Source organism: Empidonax traillii, unplaced genomic scaffold (assembly GCF_003031625.1).
Source record: "Empidonax traillii isolate 1590-97213 ecotype Southwest subspecies unplaced genomic scaffold, ASM303162v1 scaffold498:size1131258, whole genome shotgun sequence".
Lineage (NCBI taxonomy): Eukaryota > Metazoa > Chordata > Aves > Passeriformes > Tyrannidae > Empidonax > Empidonax traillii.
In genome coordinates this window covers 36,701-48,637 of record NW_020955691.1, presented here as the reverse complement: position 1 = coordinate 48,637, position 11,937 = coordinate 36,701, and positions in this window count along the sequence as shown.

Sequence of the window (11,937 nt, the reverse complement as noted above, 5' to 3'; positions counted from 1 at the left end):
GAGCAATCTCTGGTGGCTGGAGGAGGCTGGTTTTGAGGTAGGTGTGGAGGGCTGGATAGCACATCCCTCCAGGGAACATGGAAACCACAAGCCCCATTCCCTGAGGCTGAGTACAAATGTCAGGCCTGGTCAGTGTGGCAATAGAACTCCATCAGCAACCTTCCTCACATGGATACAGTTATAACAAAAACCTGTTTCCTGGTATAGCCGTTTCATTTCTAAGCAGCTACACTCTTCTTTTCCAGTTGCCCCAGGTTTTACCTGTTTATCCTTTTTTGTCTTACAACAACCACCTGCTACTGTGCTCGATTAGATCAAATGCACTGCAGCAGCACATTTAAATTCCAAATCTCCATCAGTGAAGCCTGACCTGAAACCTTTCCTGAAGTAAGGGAAGTTAACTTTTCCTTCCCTCCAGGTATCATTCCAGCTGCCAAAAGAGAAGCTATACTCTTTCAGGTGGGAGTGTAGATGAGACAAGTGAGATATGTAAGCCTGTGGAAATGAAATCTGAATTTACATGTACACATTACACACTTGAATTTGTTTAAAAATTCCTCCTCTATCAATTGTAAAAGTAGATGTAAAACAGACTTTTCGATTCAAGTAAAAAAATTAAAATTTTTTCCTTAAGGTGCTATTTTCTTTTACAATCTGCAAATTCCATTTAAGTCTTTATAATTTTCCTCCCCAAAAAGTGATGGAAGGTGGTATGCAGTCATGGTGTGGTACATGAGTTGTATAAATATAGTGTGTGACCCAGCCACAGAGCTGCTAATTGCCACTGCTCATCAGTGAACATGACCAGCCTTGCTTCACGCTTGCTTTTTGCCATCATGATCCTTTTTCTCTGGCTCCCGGTTCCCTGAGTGGGCTGAGGAAATGAGTCACATCCAAAATAAGAGGGATAAAAACATTCTGGGGAATTACCTTCTCGGTACAGCCAAGGCCTTTGGTTAAATATTTTTATTTGGCTCGATACACAGAGAAAAAAGTTTACACATTGGAGAGGGAGTGACAAGCAATTAGTTACACAGTATCTAAGGATGTATAAACACCTATAGACAGTTTATGCAGCTGGGTCGGTGCTTTGTAAAGTGCACGTACAGCACTAAGGCCCGTGGCAGGATAAGTAACTGGATCAAGCTGTTATCAGCAATATTTCTAGGTAAAATAGTGCTTAATAGCATTTCTTCTGTGTGTTTCACCACTGCTAATGGGTAAATCAAGTTCTAATTAAAAGAGGAAAATAGGCTGATGCACCAAAACAGACTTGAGAGGGGAGGAAAAGTAAGGTGATGGGATAAAGTCATTTAAGTGAAAACTAAACCAATCTTAATTGGTTTTACAATACCTTCACAATTTCAAGTGCTGTGATAAAACACCCTTCAATGAGATTGATTAAAATGGTTTTTAAACCAAGAAAAAGTACAAGCAGAACTAATTGCTGGTTTGGCCAACACACCAGCTCATATGTGATGTTTGCAAAGCCCCCAACTGGGGCTGGGGGAGAAAACCGGGGACTGACTGGCCCCCAGGCTCAGGGAGTTTCAGCTAATGGTTATCCACGGGAGCAGCTCCCCATGTCCATCCTCACGCTGCTCCGCACGTGTGAGCGATTTTGAATTTGCACTATAGTGAACACTCCACACCTGTAGCACTCATGATGGAAGACCAGCGGGAAGGCTTTAACCGCGGTTCGGAATGCAGGAGCGCCCAGCGCGGGGATTGGGTTAGCTTCCCGATTTTGTTTAACAAACTTCAGATGCGCTCCCTGCCCCGCATCCTCCGCGGGCAGAGCGGAGCCGGGGCCGCCCGGAGCCCGCCGTGTCCAGGTGAGCCGCGGGGCAGGTGCCTGGGGGGGCTCTCCGGCCCTCTGCAGGGCTCCGGGAGCAGCCGCCCTCCCGCTTTTCCAGCGGGGCGGACCTCGGGGCGCTGCCCCCGCCTTGTGGCACCTCCGGAGCTGCCGGCTGCAGCCGCGGGGCGGGACGGGGCGGTGGCAGCCCCCGGAGCCGAGCGCGCCCGCCCCGCCGTGCCCGGCCCGCCGCGGGAGGAGCGGCCCCGGCGGGAGCGGCTCCACCTGCGGGGGCGGCGGCGGAGCGGGGCAGGACCGCCCGCCGGTGGGGGCGAGCCCGGGACGGCTGGGAGAGGTGAGGAGCAGAGCCCGGGAGCGCTGCAACATGGCCTCCTCCTCCTCCTCTTCTTCCTCCTCCTCCTCGCGTCCCGCGGGACGGGCCGGCAGGGACCAGGTGAGTGCGCAGCCCTCGGGCGGGGGGAGAGTGGGGGCGCGGTGCCGGCGGCTCTTTCTGCTTTCTCTCCTTTTCCTTTCCTCTTCCTCCTCCTCTCCGCTCCTGGGCTGCGAGCGGCGGCCCCGACGGCCGGAGGGGAGCGGACGGCTCTGCCCCCCGGCCCCCAGGGCTGGAGCCGGGAGCGCTTTTCCCAGCCCTTGCTCGGGGGGGAGTGCCGCGCTGCTCTGCCCCTCCCGATGATAGAGAAGTCTCCCAAAACTACATGCGACCCCGCACTAACATCTCCCCTCCCTGCCGGCAACGAGGCGCTTCGAGGTGCGTGGCATGTGCTTCGCGTGTCTGCTTTGCTGGTGTTTCACACCTCGGTCGTGAAGCAGCGCTGTGCTCGTGGGACGCGTCCCCACCCGGCGGCTGCCCCGGGGGTGCGGGTCGCTGCCGGGGGCGGTGAGGGCTCACCCCTGGGCATCTTTGGGGCTGCGAAGGGGCGCCCGCAGCAAACCACCTTGGGCGTTGCTTTCGCCTGCAGCAGGGCAGGTACAGAGAAGATGATGTTGAAGGTTTCATTTCCACGGCGCAAGCGGCCACAGGAGATGTTTCTTTTCCTTGGTCCTTCCTCCCCTGCAGTGGTTAGACCCGGGCCACAGGGTCAGGTGAGGGAGTTTTGCTGCCGTGGTCTGCGTCCCGTAGGTATTTGATGTGACCTCTCTTGTTTATTGCTCTCACAAACGCTGCCTTGTGTCAGGAGGGAGCCGGCTGCTCCAGCATTCTTCCCGCTGAACACAAATGGCATAATCCATTTTAACTGTGGAGACTTGTGTTCTCAGGGCAAGGAAAGAGTACATTTGGGTCTGTTGCACAATACCTGACCAGCAAAATGACATTTCTCCCAGTAGAAGTAAGTTTTGGGAATAGGGACTGGGAAAGTATGATAACTTAATTACCTTTTTTTTCCTTTTTTTTTTTTTTTTTTTTTTTTTTTTTTTTTTTTTTTTTTTTTTTTTTTTTTTTTTTTTTTTTTTTGGGCTATATGCCCAGAACTCCTGAAACTAAAACTGAAAACTCTTAAGATTAAAGGTATAATTAATCACGGCTGAATAAGCTTTATCCTTTGTTTTGGTGTTGTTGTGTTTTTTTTTTGTTTGTTTTTTGTTTTATTTTTCTGTGTTTTTGTTTGTTTGTTTTGTGGGTTTTTTTTGTGAAGTTGGTATTTTTTGAATTATTAAGTTTTCCTGCTTTTAACACTGCTTTTGCTACTACTTGAAATACTTTACTGGACAGAGAAAATGGAATATTATCTCTCTCACTGTAGATTATTATGGTTTCTCATGTTTCTCCCTCAAATCTGCCCAGTGTTCATGCTTTGAAATGGAATGTAAATTAACACCCCAGGAGGACTGATCAGCTAGAAATAAATCACTGCTCTGGCAGTCAGGCCCTCCAAGTTCTGGCCCAGCAACCTGCTGTTCCCCCTGCCAGGCAGTTCTTCATTTCATGAGCCCTATGTTTGAAGGAGAGCTCCTAGAACATGAAGACAGCGTTTCTTACTGTGGTGTCAGTGCTCCGGGCATTTTTGCCTCTCTTTCAACAGTCATCTCAAGGATAAAGGGAGACAGTGTGACCTCGTGTGTCCACAAAGTGGGCAGCTTATAAACTTGTTCTCTGAAAGGTTTGGAACCTAGGCTGGGTTGGAAGTGTTGAGTTCTTAAGCAAGGTCACTGTTCTCAGTCAAATTGTGCTTGTTACATCTTAGGCTTGGGGTAATCTCAGGACTAGTGGGGAGGTTCAGATTTGTCCTCTCTGGACTCTGATCCTTCAGTCAGGGGTAGAGAATTTCCAGTTGTTTTGGGGAGACTGTTAGGTCAAGTTCTAAACTTTTAGAGTGTCTTTTTGTGTGGTGGCGTGTAAGATGCTCAGCTTGTGACATACTACTAATGCTCAGTATTGGAAAGGGGGGCATGCCAGTGAAACAGCCGGTGTTTTTAGTGAGTTTCTTTCAAAAATCTCTTCTGCCCCCATAAATGTCGCTCTGATTTCTGTGGGAATTTACTAATGCTTGTTGCTTGATTCTGTTATAGTTGATACTGCACTATTGTATACTTTTGCTCTCTTGCCGGAGGAGGAGATTGGGGATTTTTATTACTGAAAAAACTATCACCTCTTTCAGCTTTTTAAAATACTAATTTATTGGCTGTATGCTTGGTTTTGGAGATAATGATATCTGTTATAATGCAGTCATTTGCGAATTCATGTGAATAACTGTGTAGCTAATTATTTTCCTCTTTTTTAAAAGAAAAAAAAATCAAGTTACAATTTTTCCCAGGATAACTCTCAAGTGTTGCAGAAGGAGTCAAAATGGTTAATGACATGAGAAAGAAAATAACTTAGTCAAGGTTTTTTATATTGCTGTACTACTTTGCTGTTGATTATTAGGATGGCTGTTTGCTCTTTATTTCACATCAATGTTTTCTGAAATGTATTGTTCATAAGTTTTTGTCTTTTAAGTAGTGAGAGGAAGAGTAGAATGCACTTTCTTGTTTTAGTTCTTTTGTTGTGACAGGTCTTGGCCTCGACGCTATGAGGGCTATTAAAGTCAATGCCTAGAAGTTAATTACGCTTGTAGGTCACCGGCAGTGCTGTGTTTTGTTTTGAAGTGTTTATAGTTGGTCAATTTAAGGTTCCGAAAGTATGGGGATTGTCTATGGCTTGTGAGAGATCTGACTGAATTTTAGAAATGAGAAACTTTTATACTTCTTGACACTTAAATTAAAACCGGAGTGTTTGTGGGAAGAGAGAGGAGACTGATGACGTTGTTGTGCAGGGAAGAAAAAAACCCCAAACTCTGGTCAAATATGAAAGCTGTGTTATCACATAACAAAAATAATTTACTGTCAAAGTAGAAATTCACAGAATAGGCTTTTAAGTGTGAGCTGTAAGACCACGAGTCCAATCACGGCTGCTTTGAAAAACAGTAATAAAAGTAAATTTTCTTCAGTCATTGAAAACTTCAGGGAAAATGGCAGTTCTGCAGTTAAAAACCCCCTAACCCCCCTCCCCAGTCACCTGCCTGTATAACATACAGATCACACTATCTGAGTCTCAGTTCCAACCAGTTGTTCAGTATAGGCAAATTCCTGCCCCTGCTGTTTGTACTAATTTTATCCTCTATTTTTATCAATTTTAATTTGGCTCTTTTTCCACCCTCCACTCCCAAGTCCTTGGAGTTCTGTTCTTACATGCTCTGTTTCTCAAAATTCAGTGCTCTCGACATCATGTAAAAACTGTTGAGGTACCAGTGGTTGATTACCCATTAAAAGTTACTTTGGCCACTCTGTGTTGTCTGGAGTGTGAATATTTCCCATATACATTAGGTTTTGTGATAAGCTGTTGACAATGGGACTGGTGCTCCTGCTGGCATGGCTCTTGGAATGACAAAATAAGACCTGGCATGTTGCATTAATTCTGAGGAAAGCATGGTTTTGCAATCTTTAATCAGGCGAAGTTTCATTAGCTCCTTGAGGGGAGTTTGACAATGACTTGGCCCAAGGAAGCCTTTTTTTTTTTTTTTTTTTTTTTTTTTTTTTTTTTTTAAACAGCTGGTAGCACTTGTTAGCTTTTAACAGAGAAACAGAATGATGTAGAACTATGGGCATGAGGGTAATATTTTGTATTTTTGTGGGTTTTATGCTTGAGTTCTGACATGGGTAGCATTAAATAGCTATTTACAATGCTGATGTGTCTAAGAAGGAGGGGTTTGAAATTTGATTTTTCTGAAACAAATCCTTTGAAATAGCTTTAAACATATTTTCTCTTTAATGTGATAAAGCTAGTTTGGATTCCATCCTTTCTTGGCTGAAAAATTTGGGAAATTGGACAGAAGTGGGAAAGATGTTGCTAACTTGCATGTACTGCCTGATGGTTGATGCTGGTAGCTCTTGCTCTCAGCTGTTGAATTACATCAGTGTGCACATAAAATACAGAGGAAATAATAGCTTCCACTGTGAGTTTCTGCTGCCCTTGCTGTGGGATGCAGTCTGGCTGTGGCGACAGTTACAGGCTCTAACTCGGAAGAGAAAGAAGGGGACAGCAAAGAAAAGTGCTTCAATAAAATATTTAGTAGTGTGATTGTGAAATTCCGAGAAACCTTGCTCTGTTTGTGCCAGTCATTGCCTCATTGTTCATGTGCTGATTGTGTACTTTTAGAGTCTTGCTCAGTTTTAGTAGTTTCTTGAGCAAAACCTGTTCTGTTTAGTCTTGGAGTAGTGGCTGCTTTTCCATCTACACTGCCCTGATATATCCTACAAAAATGAGTCTAGCATTACTTACTTCATTATATTGTAATTTCTTCCATTAAATCCATTTTAAACTTCAGTAGCCATTGACTTGTTGAAAAGGAAAAGGTACCTTATTTCCTTCCACTGCTTCTGAATATTCAGCAAGTTATTCTCCTCCAAGGGCATACTGAGATCGGTGCCCTTCAGGAGAGAAATTGTTTCCATATAATATCTGAAGTATGCATCGTGACTTTATCAGTAGGTGCTGTTGATTCTATCTGATCATGACTTAGAAAGCGTTATGAGCTAATGAAAGGGTCCTGCATAGCTGCAGTGTGAGGCTTTCCTTTTGCCCTGTGTGCAAGTGCTAAAGCAAGACCTGGCTGAGCTTCTGTGCTGGCCTGCTGTTAGTACTTTAAACAGGTTGTGATGACAGCTCCTTTTAGTGGGAGAGACTTAAGTAACATTCTGCAATGACAGAGGAGTTGATAGCATGTGAATGTCATATGAGAGATGGTTTCTTACCAGAGTCTTCATGGAGACTTGATTTTAGGTTTTATAACTATTGTGATACAGTATCTGCTTTGGAAAATACTTTTAAAGCGATATTAAATAAGGTATTTTTCAGGTGACATGCTGGTGTAAGCTAGTTTTATGATCTTTTCATGCTGTTGTTACTCGTACTATATTGCGTGTGTGTTTCAAAGAAAGGAAAATGGATTTTCTAGAACCCATGACAATTAGTTTGCTCTATGAAAGAGCAGAAATCAACAAGGTTATGAATGACACACTCTGGCCTAAAACCAGCAGAACAGAGCACAGAATACTCTGAGTTGGAAGGGAGAAGTTCTGCTTTTATTTCTGTGGGGTCAGAATTTCTGCCTGTTCATATGTGATGATGATGTAGATGGTGAGGAATTACTTAACACTAGGAAGATGTTCAAGCAGCTGTCTCAATTTTTCTTCCGAATTTGAAATTCAGAAGTCTGAAGTCCTCTGTGGTGGGAAACCTCCATTTTCATAGACACAGTATTCAAATGGCTCTAACTTGTTTTTGCCTCAGCTTGCTAATCTGTGGATTTTTGTTGCATGTGTCTTATCTTAAAAGATTATCTGCTTTTCTGTTTCTTGTCCTCATTTTTTCTTTTTTTTCTTTTTTTTTTTTTTCTTGGTGTGTGTACGTGAGGGGGATTTAATTTCTCTTTTCCACCCTGTAATTTCAGATTTTTTTTTTTTTCTATCACTTTAATACTTTAGTGCAGCCTTGGGCAACAGAGTAGTTTCTATTTCCTCAAAACACCTGTTCAGCTTTAGGTCAAAGAAAATTCATCCTGAAATTGCTGCAGTTACTGTGCAGAGAATTCCCAGTCACACCACAGAACAGATCTGACAATGCTGAAAAATTATAATTAGTTTTAGGCTTTTCTCACTGAGATAATTTGGTCTATATGTGAACCCACAGTAGTTCTGAAAGCACTGAAGTCAGGCTTTTGTAATGGAAAAGCAACGCTCTGCTCGTGGGAGAGGTCAGCAGCAGAACTGCAGGTGTTGCTTATTGAGGACAGTTAATTTGAGTCATTAGACTTTCCTTCTTTCTTAACAACTTTCCCCTTATTTGGGAGCTTTCTGTTTCAGCAGTGGAGGAATCCCAAACAATGGATTACTTCTCTAGTGCAGGACTGACCCTTTTATGGAGGTGTTTTAGGGATTGGTGTGTAATGTTTGTTGAGGCAGTTGGGTGAGGAGGTAAAGAATGAGTCTGTGCATGGGAAGGGGAAGGTATGCAAGGTCAAGTGATGTTCTGTGCTCTTTAAATTGTATCTTTGTGGTATAATAGAACACTAGAAACTTGACAGAAAAGGTGAGTCAGCTGGTCTTGTGTTCTGACAATCAATGCCGCATTCAGGGAGAGAAAAAAAGGCTTCTAAAGATGACTCATCAATTATAGGTGTAAGTATTCTACAATATTGAAAAGTAACAGTAGTAACATATAGTTATCAGGTGATGGGTGTTAAGAGGAGAGGTTAATGAACTTGGCCAAACCAGAGAGAGTACAATAATCTTTCAGGGGAAAAGCGATAGGAATGAATAAATTTAGTAACTTTTTCAAATCTTAAGAATTATTCATTACTTACCCTCCAGTGACCTTAGTGCTCTTCTGTAAGGGCAAAAAAATTATTTATGACTGTAAAAATAAAAGAGGGGCTCAGTAAGAGTTTTGTATTTTAGTTAAAGGGATAAACTACATGGTGTGTTTGGTTTTGGTGCATTTGGTTTTCACTTTTTTTTGAGGTATCTTAGGCCAATTCTGTAATTTACTATCACCAGAGATTAGAGTCAAGGCACAGTAATGGTGTGATTGTCCCATATCTCTACTCATATGACTCCTTTGTGTAATATCTGAGGTACATAAACTGGCACATATGTCACCCAAACTGTGGAGCAAGTTGTCTTTAAGGTGTGGTAAGGTAAAGGAAGCCAAAGATGGAAGATGCTCTTAACAGCCTCTTACAACACTTCACTTGAGAACATTACATGCACCCAGACTTGCCCTCTTGAAGCCGGGGAAAATTTTAGGCATGACAGCTAGTAAGAGATTTTGTCCAAATTTCATTGGGCTTTAAATCAGTAAAAGTAATGACTTGTGCCCCTGTGCAGGTGAACAATCCATAAGTGTGATTCACTGTTTTAAATCTCTGATGGCAGAACCAATTTCCTTTTGTGTTCCTCTCTACATCTTGATTCTGCTTGCTCCTGTTCAGAGAATGCTGCAGGGAGAGCATGTGTGCATGTGGCTGAGAAGGCAAATAATTTCACAGGTTATGACTTTGCAAATGCGTGAGGCAGCCTTGCTCTGGGATAGGAGCCTCTGCTGGGAACTAGTTATAGTGAATAAAGAAAAGGCCAGAACCTCCTAAATAGCATCTACCTCTTAAACATCTGCCATGTAGAGCAGCAGCAATCAGTGCAGGGGCTTGGCTTTTATAATTAGCAGCATATGGAGCTCACAAGGCTCAACCTGAGGCTTAGATTTGGTGCTTGTGTCCTCAGCTGGGAACTCAACCTGTACCTTCAGTGTCTCCTTCCAGTGCCTTAGTTCCAATACCCAGAGCCCAAAACCTTCACTTCCACGTTACCCAAACAGAGCCCAAAACCTTCACTTGCATCAAATCTGTTGTGCTCTGGTGATCCTTGCAATCCCTTGCTAAAAAAACTGTTTAATGTCTTCTCTCCTCCTATCACTCTGTGAAGGCTTTTAATTCAGTTAGGTACTCTTGTTCTGGACGTTTTTGCTTTATCCTTTTATTGATACAAGGTTCAGCTTTTTCCAGCCGTTAGTCACGTTGGAGGTGTGGCTCCCAAGACGGTTCTGGGAAGAGTTTTGTTGCTACAGCAGGGGAGAGATGGGCTGCGGGGAGCAGTAGGGGAGCAGGACAAGTGCTTTGCTACCTGCTTTCACTGCTGCAGAAGGTGTTATGTAAAGAGATGAGGACTTGCCTCTGATTTCTGTGATAGAATGTTTCATAAATAAGCGCTGTGGTGTTTAAAACCCAGGTGCCAGAGGTACCAAGCCAAACATTATGAAACAGTGTGACGACTGAAGAGTGGTATACTTTTCCAAGGATCCTCGTGTAGAAGCTAATCCTGCATTGCAGTGAAATTCACTGGAAGCAGCATCTTTCTGGAAGGGTACGAGAAAGTAGTGACATGTTTGCCTGCATCTGGGTTAGTGGTTGGAAAAGCCTGGGACTAGCAATAAAAGGGTCAGTAGGTCTTAAATGAGGCTGTTTTATCAAGTCCCATAAAAACCAGCAATAGTTTCAATATGAATATGGGATATACAGTCTACTGTTCTAATTGAATCATAAATCAAACAAGTTGGAAAAAGGGGGGGGGGGGGAAGAATGCAGATGCATCAGTCTGTGTCAGCTCAGCATACTTTCTGTGTGTGGCCTGTGTTTCTTTTCATGGACTCCATCCCTGCAAAGCCGCTTTGTGATCTTAGTCTGATGTGGGTCAAAAGGGGAAGATTGTTAACATTCCTCCTGCCCCTCTCCATCACCATCAGCAGCTCTCAGTGGATATCAGTCCTTTGGGCTCGTGTGGGAGAGGACAGTGGAATTCTGTGCTGCTTGTAACCATGCTTCCAAATATTTCTGTCTCTCATCTGGATAATAACCCAGCTCCCAATTTTGGATTATTATTATGAACTGTGATTTATTAATTGCATTGCTGGCATCTTAGTATTTTCATATTTTATTTACATTTGTGTGCTCATCAGGAATTCTGTGATACAGCTAAAGAAACAATTTTTCTCCAAGAACCCATAACTCTAGATATTGTTCTACATAGTTGCCCCTTAAAAGCTGTCTTGTCCCTGGCTGGCACTTTTAATACTATTGTTTATGTGGTTTTCTCCCCACTTTAATGATTATGCTGTATTTGCTTCCATACCGGTATAGTTTCACTGTGACAGCTTTGGTTTTATGGGATAGAAACAACCATGTCTTTTGGCCAAATTTAAACTGCTTTCCCAGTGAAATGTTCTTTGTTCTGGAAATGAATTATACTGGATTGTTATAAGCAGTTTAGAATGGCTTGTTACAGGATGCGAGTATGTAACAACTTGCCTCTGAAGTGATTAAGGGCTTTTCATTTTATGTTGTATTTGTTCCAATCACCATAATTCTAATGAAATGCATGTATCTTTCTTGCAGTCTCTTTCTCTTGTCTTTAATGTGTCCATCTTCCTAAAGAACTTGTCAAAGAATGCACTATCATTGTCGAACAATATTTCTTTGATCAAACAGGAACAAAAGAAATACAATATTCAGTAGTGATCTATAGCTTGAAAAGGGAATGTAAAAAGATCATTAACCTCATAGTGAGCTCAGATGTATTCCCTGTTGGGAGGGAATATAAGAAATATGGTTATTACAAAGGTTTGACACTGGGGAGACAAAAAGCTTAGAACCCATTTTATGTATCCAGTGTAGATAATCTTTACTGAGGAGGAATATGTGTAAAAAGATACTCATAAGTAACAGCAAGTTCCATAAAGCTTGTGCATTTTATGGTTAATTTTTCTTTTATGCCCTGCTTTCCCTACAGTTAACACAGTGTACTGTAATGGAAGAGGCTAAAACGTGATGATTTTATTTAGTCAGCAACGTGGTATGTTTAACTGCATTGTGACATTTAAGCAACAAAAAAGGAATACCATTCAGATTGCTCCATGGAAGGAGAAGTAATTGTGTTGGACACCTGTACTTTCATCATCTGCCTTTTTTTTTTTTTTTTTTTTTTTTTTTTTTTTTTTTTTTTTTTTTTTTTTTTTTTTTTTTTTTTTTTTTTTTTTTTTTTTTTTTTTTTTTTTTTTTTTTTTTTTTTTTTTTTTTTTTTTTTTTTTTTTTTTT